Genomic DNA, 21,425 nt, shown 5'->3' with positions numbered 1-21,425 from the left:
AGAGAAGAGGGTAGAGAAGTACAAAATAGCCTCCTAGAACAAAGCTGGCATGGAATTTAGTTGGATACCTTGAGAATTAACCAAAGAAGAGATAGTGCTCTGATTCTGGCGAGATTACACTATTTTATGGAAAAAGGCAGTGTTACGATCACCTTCCTGGAGCCAATCAACTCTAGCTTTTTTCTTCCAAAAAATTTCCTCTCGAAGTTCCCATTCTTCTAGAACTTTAGAAGCAAGGGATTCAGCCTTGCCAAGATCTTTTGAGAAACCTCAATCTCTAATCTCCCTTGTGATGACATCAAGATCTTCTTGAGCAAGCCTCTTCATAAAGTGAAGGTTCCCAAAGCATTCCCTATTCCATATCTTGATCTGCCTTTTAACATATTGAAGCCTTTTAGAAAATGAGAACATTGCAGTACCATATGCAGGAGCACCATCTTTCCACCAACAGAAAACACAATCATGAAGAGAGGAGTCCCAAAGCCACATCAACTGGAACTTAAAAGGAGGATGCTTCGAAACATAAGCTCCTATAGCGGAAAATTTGATTGGCCATTGATTTGAACCCCTCTAATCAAGGATTTTTGAAGAGATAGTAAGGGTGCCACTAACCTAGAAGCAAGAACCAAGAAATCTATCCAGACATTCTGAGATAGCAACAACACCAGTCTTGCAATTATTCCAAGTATAGAGACCATTAGAAGGCTTAACATCAGAGAGATGCAAAAGAGATATATGTTGCCAAAGAAGAGCAGAAGAAGGCCCCAATCTAGCCAAACCACCATGCTTCTCCTCCAGACTTAAAACTGAATTGAAGTCCCCTGCTAACACCCAAGGATGATAAGGATGACAATTTCTAACATATTGAATATGTTCCCAAAGTTCCTCCTTTCCCACAAGATCAACAGGTGCATACACATTAGTAACCATGATTACCTCTCCTGAGTCTAGAGCAGAAGCTACCATAGAGAGAGCTGAACGAGAAGACATCCAGCCAAGAGGAGAAATTTTTTGAGGATCCCAAAATATAGCTAAACCACCCACACTGCTTGTTGCCCCAACACACTGGCATTGGCCATGAGACCAAATACTAGAGGCATGTTGGACCATAGACTTCACAGAGAGCTTAGTCTCTTGGATACAAAAAACATCAGGGCTATGATCAACCACCAAGTTATGAATAGCCTTTTGTCTAGGGATGCTATTCAACCCCCTTAAATTCCATGAGAGAATAGTCATCATTGGGTAGAATTGGGAAAATGAGAATCCAAAGGTTTCACTGAACCAAACTCAATCAATATATCTCCTATGAGTTTAATCTTCTCTTGGTCTGTTTTGCGCCCACTCCTTAGAGGAGGAGTAGAAGAATCCTGCTTAAAGGGTTGAGACATCAACCCTAAGGGGAGAGGAGAACCCTTGCCCTTACCTGATGGTAGCACATCCTTAACCAAGTCAACTAAAACAACATCATTATCCTCCAACACTGCAGGAGTCACCAGAGCCTCTATCACAAGAGCTATAGGGACCTCACAGTTCTAATATACTACAACTTGGGATGCCCCACAAGCATCATTAGGAACAAATCTCTCATTTGGGCAAACTGGATCAGAAGAGAAAGGAGGAGGAATACCCTCCTCTAGAACCATACTATCCAGCACCTCAAAGTGGTTAGAACTTGAATCAAATAATCTTTCTTTCAAAGGCCTCTTTTGACCACGACCCTTAGCACGAGGGCGAACAGGGGTAAATCCTTCCTTATCCTGCATTTGAGCCTTACCCTTACCTGTAGCATCTAGCGGATTCATCCCCTTGGTAGTATTAGCCATTTGAGATTGTCCTTTCCCTGTAGTATCTGCCAAACCACCAGTATTGCCAGCTATAGAACCATCCACTCCTTTGAAACTTGAGTTACGGGGGCACTGACGCAGTAAATGACCATACTCATGACAAATCTGGCAACGAAAAGGGAGAGATTCATAATCTAACTAGTGCACCCAAGAAAAATCCCCCATACAAATTTCCAAAGAATTTGGTAATGGGTTATTCAAATTAATTTCAACACAAATTCTAGCATAAGAAATAACCTTTTTATTGAGGGATTGATGTGCAATCGCAGCTGGCTTCCCCAACAAAGAAGCAATTTGTCGAAGCATGTCTTCATGCCAAAATTCCAAGGGAAGGCGAGGCAAGAGAACCCAAACTGGCACTGTTGATGGGAGATCCTCAGCATAATTAAAACCTGAATGCCAAGGTTTGACAAATAACCCCACAAGGTTGTAGAAATAAGGGCCTCCTTCAAAAACATGATCCTGATCAGACATGCATGAGAATACAACAAAAAAATAACTATTCCTCGCCAACATAATCTCCATATCACCTTCCACCTGGCATGAGCGGCAGATCCATGCCTCAAGAGTGGATAGGGAAATCTGGATTCCAAGAAATTTGCATATCAGAGCATGCTTGGTCCAATAATCAATGTCCTCCATTACAGCCGTTGGAGGAATAACTAGAACAGGGCAATCATGGCTACGCGGAAAACAACCATTAATTTTTTTCAGCTTGGAGCTCTCCCCTAAATAAAATGATTCAGATCGCATTGCATGCATAGTTGGAGAAGAACCATCTATTCTCACCAACGGAGAAGAAATACCAGGCCCTGCCATGCAAACAATAAAACCCCAATTCAAAATTGACTGAAGAATATTTCCAAAAATACCGACGCAAATTATGTCCAGTAGCTAGCAATTTAAACAGAACAAAAAAATAGTAAAGATCAAACACCAAGAACAGTCTAGGGGAAAAACCCTAGCCCAGCCGGCAACCAACGCTTCTCCACATTCTCCTCAAACAACTTCTCATCACGAAAATATCTTTGATATTTTGATTGTAATTAATTAAATGTGAATTATTGGGGAAAAGGAATTAAATAAAACAAAACTAGAAATTAAAATTAATAATAATTATAAAATAATAATAAAGTAATAAATAAAATAATAATAATAAAATTTATTAAAATTAAAATGAAAGTTATAAAATTTAAATAGAAATTATTTTAAAAAGTAAATTGGAGTTATAAGCTTGCATGGGAATTAACGCACTTTTCTATTTCTCATGTGTCAACAACACGGGGGTTAGTGCATCAATTAAGCACATGGTGTCTACAACTCTATGACTCATCAAAAAGGTTGGAAAAGACCCATGCTTAGTTGGTGACACCTTCCAGCTGTTTCAAGAAGCATTCCAAAGGTTTCCTGAGAGCTCTTTATATTCAGGCATTCATAGAAGCTTAGAGATAGCGTGGAGAGAAATTGGAACATTGGAGGACTCAAGAACTCTGAAGAAGGGAGCTTGCTCTGCGGGTTTTCTGAGGAAGAGCAAATTAGCATCAGAATTCGGGTAGATTCCTTTGATTTTACTTATGCTATTTTCGCATCATGCATTCCTGTCTTCTTCATGTCTTCCATATGTCTTCTGAGGAATTTCATATTTTAATTGTATGCATTTTCAATTTGGGCAATTAAATTTATTTGAGAATTTTATATGCATGGATTTAAAAAAAGGGAAAACGGGGCTAGGGTTGAGATTCATAGACAAACCCATTAGATTAATTATTGGAAATTTTGGAGATCAAAGATCTATGGAGGAATTCTAAAAAATTGAAATTGTAACCATAAATTGTCAATTTGCTTATACATACATACATACATACATACATACATACATACATACATACATACATACATACATACATACATACATACATATATATATATATATATTCAATTATATATATATATATATGTGTATATATGTTCATATATTGTGATATTTTTAATTCTGTATATATCTATATATATTTGTTAAAAAAAAATGATTACATACCGTGGGCGAAAACATTTTAAGAAACGTTAAAACCAAATCACAAAGTCTATATGGAAATCGTGTAAGCGATTGTTAAAAAAAAAAAAATATATATATATATATATATAAAGCGTTGGGCGGGCGGGTACTTCGTACCCCACCAACCGCAGGCCTGCGTGATCATAGGGTACCTGCGACCGCAGTGTACCTACGATCCGTAGTGTACCTCCAGTGTGACACTTTAATAGCCACGCGATTTTAAATCGCATTGTGTTATATGTGTTGGTTTTAAATTATATTTGCAACGATTATTTCATATACGATTTGGATATTAATTTCAATTTCATTTTTTATAAGTTGCAATGTTATTAATTATTAAATGTTATTATATATATATATATATTTATTTATTTATTTATTTATGTATGTATATATGTATATATATGTATGTATGTATATAAGTATATATTTATATATTATTAATTATAAATGATTATTATAAAGTTCTCAATTAATGGATCACTCTTTTAATGATTCAAATATTGCTATTAAGCTTGTCAATTATGAAGAGATATTAACAATTGATTTAATTAAACTTAGTTTTTAATTAAGATTAATTATTAGAATATATAATCAAAGTTTTTGATTCATTGAGAATGTCAATTTTCAAACAATGTCATATAAATAAATTAGAAAATTGAGTCTGATGGAGAAACTTTTATCTATCAAACGAATACATGGGTTAGATAAAACGTGAAATTTCTCCACTTGATGTTAATTTAGGAATATGTAGACTGAGACTTTTAATTTGAAAACTTAGCAAAACCAAAAGATTTGTTTACATTGTGTATTCTTTATGCTATTGTTTTGGGTTTCTGGTTGAGTAGTGTTGACCAGTATAGGATGTCTACCAGAGGCTTGGGGGTTATGTGATTGTGATGCCATGATGATGTTTTAATCTCGATCTTTATAAACCCAACCATGGTTATGTGATGGAATTCTCTGTGTATTGGATGTGAATACTGATTGTTATAGTTGAGATTTTTATTTATGAGACACTTGACTTAACCATTATTTTTGGTCATTGATCAGTTATCCTTGGTTATTTTTTAGTCGCCATGATGGGACTGAAATGTGGATTTATTCTTGATGATGTCATGTTGTGACATGTTTGACTCAACCATTTTTGGAGTCTTCGATCAGCGTGTTTGAGATATATTTTGGTTATTGAGAACCATTGGATACTTTTGATTATTAGTGATGCTTCAGTTGCCAATAGAGAGCTGTTGTGGTCATGATTTTCTATGGATGTTTGCTCATGGAGATTTGATGCTTTTATGCATATTTGATGATTTTATTATGGATTATTTTTTTGATTTTGAGATTTATGATTCCATGAGCATTAGGGTAGGATATCTGCATGTAGTGAGGGGAAGTGGCTTGCAATGGGGGTCGGGGCCCTAAGAGGCTGCCAGGGTAACTCATTGTAAGTTGGATTAATAAGTGATAACGTTCACACCTAATACTAACTGAATGAACCTAAAAAGATAAGAGTTTTGGTTCTTGCCCATGCCTTGAGTGCTTGTATAGGCTAGGATGGGAGTAGTGAGAATGCATGGTTGCGACCTTGTATTCCATAGTATGCCTTGTTAATATGAGAGGATACTAGTGGCCGCATGAGATCAGTATGGACCTGTGGAGTTTAGCTAACTGCCAGGGTAACTTGTACATGATAAATGCGATGACACTTTCCTCAGCACGGTGGGAGTGGACCACTTAAGTACCACGCGGTCAGGTGGTAGTGTATTTTCCACTCTTATCATTTGAGATTCATTGAGACATCGTGGCTAATGCGTCCTTCGTGATGGTGGATATGTATCCTTTCATTGATGATTAGCATATGTTAGATGATGTTATCTTATGCTTATATTTGCATGTTAGATTACTTTCTAGATATGATGTTGTATATGTTAGGAGTGACATTCCTACTTTGTTAATACTGATGATCTCTTCGGTGATTTGGGATGTTACGCATGGAGGGATGGCTAGGGCCCACGATGGTCTAATGATGCTATTAACGGTTGGGAGGAACCGTGCACTTAGTTAATTATGTTTGATCTTATGATGGATGTATATGTATTCTATGATGATGTATCATGTGATTGTCTTTGATGTATCATGGATTAGAATAGGATGATGTACCTTATTTCACATATGTACACTCTTTTAAGCCTTCATACCCTGTGACATGTACAGTGGATGATTGAGCATTTAGAAATGTAATGTATGAACATTGGACTTATCATTATTATTTCATGTGGATGTTGTACTAGATGGATTCATGTATCTTAGTTAATTTCGATGTAACTCAACGTTAAGGGATTCTTAAAGAATGAAATCGATTATGTATGTTATGTTTAATTTTAGATGGACATTGCTATTGCTTTCGTTATTATGTACAAGTTATATGTAGTATTTACTTTCATGTTATTTTTTAAAAAAAAATGTTACCAAACTTAGTGAAATTCTAGGTTAATTCTTTGGATCCCTTCGCAGGGCATTACATATTATGTGATCAAATGTGTTAAAAGGGGTCATAGGGTACCCTATGACCCATTTTAAGCCATTTTATCATACTATGTGTGCTAAGGGGTCCTCTAAGGCACACATTTTTTATCAAACAAGTCAAAAGGGGTCATGTACAATACTATATAACCCATTTTGTCCCATTCAAACCATTAAACATATGTGATAAGGGCTCCTTACACCCCTTAAAACATACATTATGAGATCAAATGGGTCAAAAGGGGTTATAAGGTACTCTATTTCACTTTTTATCCATTGGATCCATTATATTTGTGCTAAAGGGACTATGGATCCCTTAAGACACATATTATGTCATCAATCATGTCAAGAGTGATCATAGGATAATCTATAACCCCTTTGTACCCATTCAAACCAATATATGTGTGCTAAGGGTTCCTTAGATGTCATGAAATAACTTGTAGAATAGAAGAAATAATATGAAATATTATATAAATACTTCATAATAGATGGAAGTAATAGGCCACTTCAAGGGAGCAACCTCAAAATATCTTCAATGAGAACACACTTCACAATATGATCTTGAAATAAGACTCACAACCTCCTATATATACCTAATTATGCTTATGTTGAATAGACACAACCCTACATAACACCTAGGCTGACCTACCTACCTAAATAATAATATCATAATGATAACATGACTTAATTAAGAATTAACATAGCCATAAGTTGATTATTCATAACCCTATATACACCAATATTAAAGGCATAGAATGCCCCCTCTCTTGAAAGAAGAATGGTCCTCAATGCTAGCCAAGTGTGGATTCTTTTGAATGAACTCCTCATCCTCCCATGTGGACTTTTCAACTAGTAAGTTCTTCCATTGGTTGAGATATTGAGTGAGGGTTCTATTCCTTATCTTCTTCATGCATGTTTGAAGAATATTCTTCCACATGTATTGAGATAGGAGATTCTTTTTTGGGAAATATTGTGGATTTATGATTACTATGCAATGCCTTTTCACTTTCTCCTTTGTGACTTTTCATATTATATTTTACAACATAAAAAACTAGTGCAAGGATATATCATCAAGAGAGTTGGTTGTGGATTTTGGCGATGACATAGGCACTAGTGACCATATTGAATTAGTAGTAGAAAAGTAGTGATGGTCTACTTGTATGAGGGAGACCTTTTACCTTATATGGAGGACATGGTTCAACACAGTGAGGTCATCTTTAATGTAGATCTTTCAAATCTAGGAGAGAAAAAATACTATTAATGGCATGAGTTTTGAAATTTTTGAAGAAAGCATTTCCAAGGTGGGGGATTTTCTATTCAAGGGAAAAAAATGGTGGAGGCAAGCTATGGTCAATAAGGAGGTGAGCTTGTAAAAATTATTCAAATTCAAGGAGGAACCAAAGAGATTGCATGGTGGGTTAGTGCAATTTTCCCTTCCTAAGCCATGGGATGTCATCCACTACATGATTATCAGATACATTACCTTAGAGGATCGCTACCAAGTATTGTATTATTATCACTTTCCTATCGTGAATCATTTCATAAATCATGACCATATTTTCTTTCCATTTATATTATTGCATTCGTTGGAGGATAGCATTTTTAAGGCTAGAAGGAAATAAGAGGAGGGGAAACCCTTCTACCTTTTATCCACTAGGGCCTCATGAATAAATTTTTTATCTAGCACCTAGCTCAAAATCCCCCTATCCTAATTAGTCCCTTGGCTATATCACCCCTCAGACCTCCCTAGATCCCAATCCTAGCTCTACTCTTAAGAGACCCAAGAAAGCCCATCCCACTAAGGTCAAAATTAACGCTGAGGTTAAAGTTAACATTATTGAGTCAAATTCAGACACCAAGATGTGCAAGTAGTGTGCTAGGAGAATGAAAAAGTGTCTTCAACTAGAGAAATTTAAGACCTAGCCCCCTCACCTCCTGAAGTATGACTCTATCTCTGACTCCTCCGATTGTGAGGAGAAACATGCTAAAAATAAAAGAATCCATTAGGATATTAAACCTACCCCCATCTCTATTAGCCAATCCCATGTCTCTAATACTCTGAAAGCTACCCAAGCTCATAGCGTGGGTGGGGGGAAGAAATCACCTCTCTTAGTAAGGAAACCCCCAAGGATACTAGGAAGAAAGTTAAACATAGCCGCACTAAGATGCAGGTGGAGAGGCTTGAGAAGGCCATGAGGGACATGGTAGATAACCATAGCACTATCTACCATAGATTTGAAACCCTGGTTGAGTTCTCTACCAGGGTTATGCACTCTACGGCCACAAACCTCTACTTCCTATAGGCTAACAAAGAGGAAAAGAACCTAGGAAAGACAACTAATACAACCCATTCCATCTATGGGTTCTTGGTGGAGGACTAGCTGACAAACCATCATTGACAAACCAATGCAAGTGAAGGAGGAGGATGCCGCAAGGGAAGCACCTAAGGAGAAGAAGAATGGTAACCATGAGAAGGAAGAGGGCATCTAGCATGGGATCTATTGTGTTTTATAGTTTTTTTTATGATTATGTTTCTGAACATTATGCCCCGTGACCTTTTCTGGACTTTGTTGACTAATTGGACCAATAGAAAAAATGTTTTTAAATGTTGTTGGTTTATTATTCAATTTCTTATGCATGGTAGTTTAAGGACTATGGCTAATGACAATTTAGCTTTGAACATATTATGGTTTTTGTTGTTTGAAGTTGGTATAGGTTAGATAACTAGGAGGTAACCTCTAGCTGAATTCTCAGCTTTCTTGCATAATATATTTCTTCATTACATATGTCTTCCCTTATTCTTTCAATAACAAATTGTAACCTTTTTCTTTAATACATGTGTTTTATTAGTTATAATTGATGTTTTCAACTTAAAATATTTTTTTCATAATAGAATCATATCTACAACTAATAATTATTTATATATATTTATGTATTGTTTTAATTTCAATATGCTTAACAAATTTTTTTTTAAGTTTGTAACATTAAAATAATAATAAATATTGAATCATATCTATGATTAAATTATTATTTTTATATAAATTGTTAAAAATTTATTTTTGTATAAAAATTGCCGAAATTATATTTTTATATATAAATCATTGACATAATTTATTAGTAAATATAAGTAGATATAAAAAATTTTAAAAAGAATATTCAAAAAATAAGTCCTATATTATTTAGTCATTGAGCATAATTATTTTTAAAAAAATTCTATAGTTATTTTTTTTTTTTTAATTATATGTAATATTAAAAAGAATTATTCAAATATATTTTATAAATTATATTTGTTTATTAATTTGCAAATTTAACTAATACAATGTTCTAAATTTAGCCTCATGTTAAACTAAAGCTACACTAAGAAAGTTTACCATTTATCTAAAACTAAATAAAATATTATTCCTAATAATATTTAAAATGAAGCTCCAATACTAAATTTAATTGAATAATACATATCGTTATACTATAGATAGATATATAGATATATAGATAGATAGATATGTATATGTATATGTATTAATGTCTGTATGTATGTAGGGAGGGAGGGAGGGAGAGAGAGAGACTTCTAATGTAACCCAAACCCTTGAAACAATAAAATAGAAAATGAGACAACACAAAAGTTTTAGAATGCCATAATTCTCCATTAATATTTCCCAACACTACTCTACTTATACAATGAAAGAAAACATCTACTTATTAAAAATTTCAAAATTACTATATTTGATGGATTTTTGGGAAAAACAAAGTTTTACATTTTTCATAATTTTCAAAACTCATCCTATGAATCCCAATTTTTCTCAAGAAAAGCCCCCAACTAAGGCAAGATGAATTGCCAACTAATCAACAAAATAAAAAATATGATTTCACATTTATTACAAAAAATAATTTTCTAAAAAAGGTTTAAAAAACATAAAAAAGCCAATTTTAGAGGCCAAGATGATATTTCAAACTCCTAAAAAAATGTAAAATTTCAGGCAAAACCCACATTCAAGTCAAAAGTTATGACCCCCAAAAGTAAATCTTGACCAAAGCCCACATCTAAGTCAACAACCTTAACCCTTGGATGCCCTTGCATCACCTTCCCTTGTAGCCTCATAATAAAGGGTAAAGTGGGAGGTTAAAGATGAGGTAGAGAAAAGTGGTGTGTGTGTGTGTGTGTGTGTGTGTGTGTGTGTGTGTGTGTGTGTGTGTGTGTGAGAGAGAGAGAGAGAGAGAGAGAGAGATGTTTAAAAATGTACATACATATGTGCAGTATTCTAATATTGAATTAAATCAAATTTAATTTTACACTTAAATAACTCCCTCTTTATCACATACCCAATAATGCATTTTTAATTTTCTTTTTAAAAATAACTATACTCCTAACATTGAATAAAACCAAAATGTACTCTTATGCTATGAGTAAATTTATACTAAACTAACTCATCCTTTATGACATAAAAAATATAATATTTATTCCAAATACTAAATATTAATAAAAAAATACAAATTTAATTAAACACTAGATACCAAGTCAAACACAAACAAAGTAAATCAAATGTGAGAGTGTGTGAGAGACACATGAGTTATGGATAAGGTAAAATTGGAACAAGATATGGTGAGAGTAGGTAGGGGAAAAGAGTGAGAGAGTGAGACACATGAGGTGGATTCTGAAGGTAATTAAAGGAAAATATATGTTGAGATAGTACGATAGCTACTATGGTTGGCTTATTTAGTCCATACATTCAATTCAAACATAATGATAACCTTGAAATGGAGAATATATAGGATGACCAAAGCTTAATCTTGACCATGTCATTGAATCAAATTGAACTCAATTCACTCCTATGAACAAATCCAATTCGTCTTAAGTACTAAAATGGAAGGTTTCTCTAGACCTATCTAAAATTTAAATGTAACCCAAAACTAAAGTTCGTTGAATACAAATCGTAATAAAATCAAAAAAAATTTGAGCCCAATTTAGTCTTATGCACAAATCCAATTCCTCTTAATTACTAGAATGCACCATTTCCCTAAAGCTAAATTAAACTCAATCAAAAATTAAAATCCATTCATTACAAATCTTAATAAAACTCCAAAAACTTAAGTTACAATAGAAAAAAAAGTTTAATTATTTACATAAACATATAAAGGCTAACTATAAAAATTGTTTGTTATCCTTAACATTAGTTCTAGACTAAACTATTAAGAGTCTCTAATTTTAAATAAATATGAAATCTAGCACTAAAACCAATCACACCTTAATTGTGAACTCAATTTAAAATGGTCCTACATAAATGAATATGAATCTAGTTCCTTTTCAACTTACTTTGTTTCACATATCTTGCTCTCTCATCTTGCTGATGGATCACGTAGTGTGATTTGAAATGTTGATTATAAAAATCTTAACATAATCTAGTCCAAAAGCTAAGCACAATAAACCTAACCATCAACCCAAATATAGTATTAAAAAAATACCATAGTGTATCCTAATAGTAAACCAAATCTTATGAAAATATGAGCTTGAAAATCTAAATGAAATCTACCCCTTTTCATAATTGAATATTAAGACAATTTAATCTAAACCTAACCATCAAACTAAATATAATACTCAAAAAATATACTTTTGCACTCTAACCATAAAAGAAATTTTATCATAACATGAAAATAAAATTTATTTGATAGAGATTTATATTATATAATAAAATTTATGATCATCATGTATCTCATCAATTTTATGGATCCTGATATTGATTTTTAGACTCTTTATTTTACTTATTATAAAGGTATCTTGTTCACTGGCTGAAAACTTGAAAACCGATTTGTGAACTAGGAGTTCAGTTTTTCAAGAAGGCTTGGTTATTTAGATTGCCTATAAATTAGCTTAGCTAAAAACTAACAAGGGTTTGGAAAAAGTGGGTGCTAGCAAAAAGAAAATGGTTTTGAATTTATGTTTCTGAATGAAATGATTCTTGTATATCTCTCAATATCTCTGAATTAGAATGTCTTGTCTGTAAAAATTGATTAATACAATTAATATATAGAAGTGGTTTAAACTTATATATTTGGATTCATCAAATGTAAGTTTCTATGAGAACATTTCATTTTATGTCATGTGTTCTTCCAATTTAGAGTGAGGAGGCATGCCGTTGTAAGGTATAGTCCAATAATTTAAAAGAATTTTATTTTTTGGAATTATAGAAAATGGAGAACTTTAGTTTTCTAGATTTGTGATCAATCTCCTTGATTTATGATATTACTCTTCATCTAGAAATGATCTAAGCGGCCTTAAGTGATTTTGGGTTAAAGTAAATTTCTCTATTAATTTAATAATAATTTATCAAAAATTTCGTGGAGGGAGTTGGACCTTTGAGTAAAATTCAAAGGGGGGTGATTATCACACACTTCTCCAATCATTGAATAATTATTTGTAACAAAAATAGGGTGATAGAGTCAATTTAATATTTGTAAACAAAGGCACATCTACTAACCAAAAAAACCCAAATTTGAAAACTAATTAAATACTAAACTACTAAACGATATTTAACAACTTAAATAAACCTAAACCATACCCAGCATCAATGTCTATGCCTATGACCATACCCAAAGTAATTTTTGAATATCACAACATAAAGGATTTCATTTATTGCCATCATTGGCATCATAGTGAAGAGTACAATAATGTTTATATTAGAGTTTCATAGCAAAAGTTGGATCACTATGTGTTACAAAAGAGATTTGATGTCAATTCGCATGCTCTACTTGTGCTTTTGATTTGGGATTGACAAATTGATGGTATGGATTGGATAGAAAATTGCTTGAGGACAAGAAATTTTTGGGTGGTGAGGATTTTTAATGTCCCTAATTTTTAATAAAATATTTAATTAGCTCAATTAAATAAATGGTCCTAAAAAATAAAATCAAAAGGACTTATTTAATTAATTGATTTAATTAATAAAGGGACCTACTCTTTATTTTATTTTGTCGTAACTTGTCAACCTGTCACAATTATTGTAATCCTAGTGGGAAGCTTCCTCGAAGCCCTTTATAAGGTCATCTTGTAGGTTATTTTGGACATGTGATTTGGATTATTTTATTTTCTGGGAATTCCTGTGTGGAGTTCTATGTTGTTTTCCACTTCAGAAGTGAGAGATCTTCACTATTTGGCTTTTACAGTGTTAGTGAGATTCAACCCCACCCTATTTCATCCTCTATACTAATTGTTTGGATTTGGCTAGTTTTGGTGTCATCTTTTTCTATAGTATAATTTTGAGAATTTTCTATAACTCATTACATCTCTATATGTGGCTTACTTTTGGAACCTGGTGAATGTTAGGCATTAAGTGATGCATACTTGTCTTTAATTAGTTGAATCTCATATTAATAACTTCTATCCCTGTATCCTTTACCTCCCTTTTTGTAGCTTTTGGGTTCATGTTGAATGGCATCAGGGTCCCTCAGATGTGGCCTTGTCTCCCTACAATGCAACCTTGGCTCCTTATGACATGGCCTCAGGATACCTCCCATGTGTTTCACTTGCATTGTTTTCCCTTGAGTGATTTCCCTCAATCTCTTTCCATCAGGTGGTCTCCGTTGGGTACATTCCCTTCAATATTTTCCCTCAGGTGGTTTTCCTTGGGCACTTTTCCCTCAAGTGGTTTCCACAAGGTACTTACTTTCAAGTGTATCGTCGAGAACATTACAAAAATTATAATTCTTGGGCAAAGAAGATGATAACCATTATGGTTGCAAATGATTTGTGGAAGTTTTTGGTCAATGGATTCAATGATGTGAAAGAACCATCTCATTATGATGCCCTCATAAATAATCAAAAGACTTAGTGGAAGGGGTCAAGGAGGAAAGATGCAAAAGCAATCAGATTGATTGAGGCAGCCATGGAAGAGACTACTTTTCCAAAAATTGCAGCAGCTAACTATTCAAAAGAAGCATGGTATATCCTTGAGATTAATTTTAAAGGGACTAATAAAATCTATGTGGTGAAGCTATAGATGATTCGAAGAGAGTTTGAGAATCTTCAAATGAAAGAAAATGAGTATATTACAAAATTTAGCTCAAGAATCTTTGGTTTGATAAACCAGTTGAAGTCAATTGGAGAAGAATATGAGGAGAAAATAATAGTGGAGAAAATTTTAAGAAGTCTACCCCAAAAGTATGATAATCTTGTGATGACCATTGAAGAGGCAAAAGCCTTAACCACTTTGACTATGGATGAGTTGATGGGTATTCTCCAAACACAGGAGCACCAAATTAATAGATCAAGAACATCTTCCCAACATCAAGATTTTAAAGCTGAAGCCAATGCAAGAGGTAGTAGGAGAGGAAGAAATGGCTTTGGTAGAGGCTCTAGAGGTAGAGATCATGGTAACTCCAAAAAAGAAATATTGGAGGAGAAGCCTTAGGACAAGAAGCTAGCCAAGAGGAAGTGAGAAACTCTCAAAATTGCTCTAGAGGAAGCAAGAAAAACTACATATCTAACAAGAGAAATGTGGAGTGTTATTATTGCCACAAATTTAGGCATTATGGAAGTGAGTGCTAGAAAAATAAAACTAAATGGTTAAGGAAACATGCAAATGTGGCTGATGTGAATGTGGGTGAAGCAAATAATTCCATCGCCTTCATCATGTGAAACATTGGAAAAGAAGGTAGTTTTGAGGTGTGGTATTTGGATAGTTGTTGCAGCAACCACATGAGTGGTAATGAAAAATTATTTTCTTTTATTAATAAAAATTTGTAATTTGAAATTAGAATGGGGAACAATGAAATCATTCCTATTGGGGGAAAGGGATCTATCATGATCCACACCAAGCAAGGTGAGAAGAAGAAGATTCAAAATGTTTATTTTTCACTGGGTATGAAGCACAATTTGATGAGTATTGGACAACTCATTCAAAAAGGTTATAAAGTACTGATGGAAAATGAGAATTGTGTCATCCATTGGAAAGATGGGATTAAGAAAATAGTTGCAATGGTTCAAATAAAAGATAACTGCATGTTTCCTTTGAGAATAGAGACATGTTTCTCTTCTAAAATCATTATTGCGCCTCCCAAGAATGTATGGATCATATTACATAAGCAATTAGATGTAAAGAATGTGATTGAAGACTCATTCAAGCTATGGCATCTTAGTTATGGACATCTTGGTTATGTTAGTTTTAATTTATTATCCAAGAAAAAAATGGTAGATGGTTTGCCAAAAATTGTGGAGTGTTTATAGGCTGAAAATAGATATTTATGAGTTGAAATGAGCTCCACTAGTATGGTACAACACGATTGACTTATATTTGATGAGTAATAGATTTAGAAAAAGAAATGGTGGGCCCACTCTTTACACCAAGGCAACTAATGGAAAATATTTAATTATTTTCTTATGTGTAGATGATTTAAATGTTACTGGGAATGATGATTTCCTCATCGCTGATTTCAAAAAGGCCATGAAAAGTGAGTTTGAAATGATAGATTTGGGTCCCCTGAAGTATTTTCTAGGCATAGAAGTAAAATAAGTGCACGTTGGCATTTTTATTTCTCCAGAAAAATATGCAAATCAGATCTTGGGGAGATTTAAAATGAAAAAAGTAAGGCAACAGAAACACCAATATCCATAGGTCTAAATTTGAGCAAGGAAGATTGCAACAGTAATGAGAATCCAACATTGTATATAAGTGTGGTTGGAATCTTGATGTATTTGAATGAAAATTGGTCCTATATAATGCATACGGTAAGTCTAATTTCTAAATTTATGGAAACTCCAAAAGACTCCCAGTAACAAGAGGGAAAGAGGATCCAAAGGTATGTGAATGACACCAAAAGATTTATTTTTTTGTATACTATTGAAAATGAAATTGGGTTGGTTAGTTATATAGATAGTGATTGGGTTGGAAGTTTGGATGATAGGAAGAGAACTTCTATTTATGTATTTCATATGGGCCCAGGTGCAATTTCATGGTAGGTTAACACGTTAGTTTGCCAAGGTTTAACATTTGATCAACCTTCTCTTGGTGTTCATTTTGGCCGAGTGGTTCCTATTTTGGCTGAATTGATCATTATTTTGCTGAGTAGCTCGAGTATGCTAATTTAGTTAACCTCATGTTCTCTAGTTTCTTAACAGATATCCCATTGGGTTAGCAAAAAACTTCAGCAGTATATTGTGCAACACATATTGGATAAATTAAGAATCAAAATTAAGTAGGCAAATTACAATAATCGAAACTAAGCTATATAAATCAAAAAAAGACTTGCTTGCCTTGATCGCTGAATATAAAATGAAACAAATTATAAAGTTGGTTATCAATTCATATCAAATAGTAGATAAACCTAATAAGGAATAAAAACACACTTTACAATTTTCATTGATCCTCACCCTTGGACATAGATACTTATGGACCTAGTGAAAATTAATGCAAGGCTAGAAATTTTTTTCATGAGTAAAAATTTTCCATGAGGAAAACATATAGAATTATCATCAATCCCATTTTATCTCAAAATAATCTTGACAAGGTTCACCAAAAAAGTTGTCTAGCGTAAAACATCATTTCAATAATTTTGGTTAGAGTCTTAAACAAAAACAAACATTACTATAACCAATATTAGCTATAAGTGAGCTCAAAGGTAACCATACCATAACTACCCATGTCCATATCTTCAATCATATAGTAGTGGTTGACTGCTTCAACTTCATGAATATTTCTAGAAGTATATTCCCTCGAAGAAGATACTAAGATAAATTGTAAGTAAACTATTAGTATCTGAAAATTACAAATTTTGGAATGTTATGTGAAAATATGAAATTTTGAGGGTTATAAAGCAAGGGGAATGCATTCCTCAAAATTGTATTGAATCCTAAAGTCTAATCAAATTTTCATGAAGATCTACAAATTCATAGCACTTCAATATTTTTAGTCAAATATTCATTTGGATCTTCAAATAGACTATAGAATCTAGAGTTCAATTGATTTTATTTCAAGTTTTATCAACTATCAATGAATTTCAAGTAATAAGAGAATTAAAGGTGAATACATGATAAATGTGATTGCAAAGAAATCCTACTATAAATAAAAACCCTCAATATTGAATCAAAGGTTGACACATTACAAGAGAAGAGAAGAGTTAAGAAAATTTGTTTATTCAATTTCTTGAATCAAAAAATTCCATGAGATTAAGTATGAAGAAAAAGGTTTATGACAAAATTTTAGATTCTATTGGAGGTGTCATACACTAATAGATATAAATGTTTCAATTTGATGGAAGACAAAGGACTCACCTCGCTTTTGCCAACTAACTTAGAAGCTCAAAAAATCACAATGAAAATTGAAGGCAATGGAATTTTTCTTAAATAAAACACTTAGATTGATATATCTACATCATTAAATGGTAAAATTTAATTAGTAATTGTTAGATATAACTAGTATTCCTCTGGGTAACCACTTAAGGGAATATAACTCTCCATAAATAAATATATGTGTTTTCAAACTTATTAATATAAGCTATAAGATTAATCTAAATTAAGTAAAGCTCCAACATTCCCTCCTTTATTATATAAATTTAAACAAGAGTGGAACATTTCAAGGGTTTTGAATCTAATCCTTCTAGAGGCTTTTCTAAAGCATGGTCACCAATCCTTGTCACTCACTTAAATATTACCGAAATTACTACATTAGTTTATTTCTTAATTATAGAACCTAAAACCATTTCACAACATGAACTTTCTCACCTCCCACACACAATGAGACACATTTTCTTTGAGATTACATATCTCCTCTAAGTGTATCCCGTGCCTCCAATTATGTACACTAGATTCCCCTCTAGTCCTGTAAAAGCACTCATCTGCCACACAAATGATCAATCATATTCTTGTACATCACACACATTTCCTCTAAAAATTTAGACCTCACCAAATGTAAATAAAACCCCCTTAATTTCTCAATAAAGAATTAATTAGATATTCCCCAGCCATCTACTCCTTAAGGGACAACCATGATGTCAATCTCCCTCTTTTTATCAAAGACAAATGTAGCAAGCCCTCTATTTCTATAAGGAAAACAAATAGGGTGTTTCTCATATTATGTATCATTCCTAACTAAGAATTTATCCCAATATGATAGAAAACCTCCTATATCCATTTTCTTCATCCTATTATTCACCCTATTAGTTTCTATCTCTTTGATGCCACATTAAACTCTATAATTTATAAAACATTTGAAATTTGAAAAGATTAAGATTCTTAATATTAAAAGAAAAAATGCAAGCAATGTTTAACATATATGCAAAGATAAAAATATTGACATTAATGATTTTTAAATCTTGCAAAATAATCCATTCACAATAGAAAATTTGAAGGCTTGCAAGAAATATGTTGTCTCAAACTATGCTACATGTCCCATAATAATTAAAAATAATAATAATTGGCTCATAAAATAGATAATACTGAGGTGAGATTTTTCTTTGAATTGGTATCTCACATTAGTTTTTAAAACATGATATGGTTGTTAAGGTTCTAGAACACACAACATTGACTAATACCTCTTATCTAAGATTTAGAAATATAATATATACAAAATATGACATCAGATATCATTGATTTAGAATCCTTGAGCCATATTGGGGTCTTTAATTTATTTTCCTACCTTGTATTATCAACCATTTCAATTGTGATTCTTAAATCACTATGGAAGAAGACTTATTCATTTCATTTAATCATCTTTTTTAACGTGCACTAGATCTACTCTATATGCAAGTTATCCATTATTATCTAGTATGCACATAAGAAAGCATACAAGTCATCATTTCCAAGAAAGCTTGTAAGTATTATTCAAGGATTCAATTGTTCAATTATTAAGGAGAATACTCACATCCATTTTTGGATGATTTTCAAATTTTAGATCTACTACATTTGTGGATAAATCCTACATTCTACATCACACATCTATATTCAAGTAGTCATATATCTTTATGGATAGTATAACTAAATCCATCCTTATTGCTTTGGTAAGTAAGGTGAATATTTACATTTATCTTACGATTTGTACGCATTCTCATTTCAAGTTTAATTCCAAGGTGCCTTCAGGAGTGGAACTCTTGTAGTTTATATTTAGGAGTTTTTTTAGTTAGCATCATTCAAAATCAACCAACCAAGAATATCAAGTATTGCATTAAAGCTAAAGGTGCACACAAGCACACCCAATGCATGTGCACACCCTAACAAGGTGTGCTATGTACATTGCCTTAAGTTGTTTTGTAGATGTGCATTTGTGCACCTTCACAAGGTGCACTAGGTTTTCCCCTTTCTAGATGTACAAACCATGGTGCTTGACCTAGTCTGCACACCTGCATAAGTGTGCTAAGTGTGCTAGTGCACAATTGTTTCTTTTGTTAGTTGTTGACCAATTTTTATTAGTCGGGCCTAGTTTTTAAGAATTATGTTTACCCCCTAGCACTAGTATATTGATGTTTATCTTCTGTGTAGGTCATCATGGCATCCTTATTATCCATAACAATAAAGATTACTATGGTATATTGTATGTGCATATTCAACACATGTGCCCAGGTATTTCAGATAGAAGAAGTAGAAGGATTTCAAGTCGATGAAAATGTTGGAGTATAAAAAGGGCTTAAATCATCAAAAATGTTAGGAATAAGTACACTAGACCACATTTGAGAAAAACCCAGAAATTATTTTCAAATCTAGAAACATTTATGTTTTGTAAAATTGAGCACCTTATGTGACTCCCTGAAGATGTGTTAAGTGAGAAGGTGTGCAAGTACAAAGGTGCACTAACTTTAAAGGTGTGCATGTATGAAGGTTTGATAAGTCTTAAGGTACGCTAGTGTACATATCCAAAACATACAGAGGTCTCAAAGATTACCATGGCTTCCTCATCTTCTGTAGTAGCTGACACTTTCAAGTTCCAAGGAGTGCCCAAGAATTCACACTTCATGGATTTTCACTTGGAAGTGAGAGATACCAAATTTTTTTATATGTTATACAAGATAATAACATAATAATATTGATGATTAGATTGAGAATATACAAGTCAATTAAGAGGTCATGTTACCTATGTATGAAGATATCCAAGATATGCAAATAAAACATGCCCAACTATTAGTAGTGAATAAATACTATAGCTCAACTAGCTTAGAGATATTTGACGATGACTCCAAAACCCAACTATGCTATGTGAAAATAGTTGCACAAAAATTCAAGCATTGTTTCAAGAAGTATCCTCTAAAGATGATGTTGGATATATTTTTCAAACTGAGGAGACACTAAGGGATTTGGACTCTAAGCTAGATGATTTTATAGTTCTATGGCAAGAAGTTCATGTTTTCCATAGGGAAGTGATGGAAAAGTATGAATCTTTAGACTTGTCAAATCCTGAAGAAATCATCTCCACCATCCAAAAGTTCAAAGGAGAACATCCAAAAATCATTTTGGTTGAACATCAACAAGACCTAGATGTTGGAAATTAAAAGTTTTTGGCTTAGAAAAAATTGTGTCACTTTTGGAAAATTGTTGATCTAGAAAAACTTTTGACATTTTTGGAAAGTTGTGGACATAGAATTTTTTTGGTCACTTTTAGAAAATTGTGGACTTCGAAAAAATTTGTCACTTTTGGAAAATTATGGACTTAGAAAAATTAATTCAGTTTTGGAAAATTGTGGACATAGAAATAATTCAGTCACTACTGGAAAATTGTGTACATAGAAAATATTCTATCACTTTAAAAAAATTGTGAAACTAGAAATAAATATTGTTGCTTTAGGAATACTATATAATGAATTATAATTTTATTTGTTCATATGTTATATTTTATATATATATATATATATATATATATATATATATATAGAGAGAGAGAGAGAGAGAGAGAGAGAGAGAGAGAGAGAGAGAGCTAAAAAATAAATATACGATCATCATTTATCTCTTCAATTTTATGGATCCTGATATTGATTTTTAGACTCTTTATTTTACTTATTATAAAGGTATCTTGTTCACTGGCTCA

The sequence above is a fragment of the Cupressus sempervirens genome, chromosome 7, assembly GCF_028749045.1.
Source record: "Cupressus sempervirens isolate cs-2001-9-10 chromosome 7, ASM2874904v1, whole genome shotgun sequence".
Taxonomy (NCBI): Eukaryota; Viridiplantae; Streptophyta; class Pinopsida; order Cupressales; family Cupressaceae; genus Cupressus; species Cupressus sempervirens.
This window is presented reverse-complemented; position numbering follows the sequence as displayed.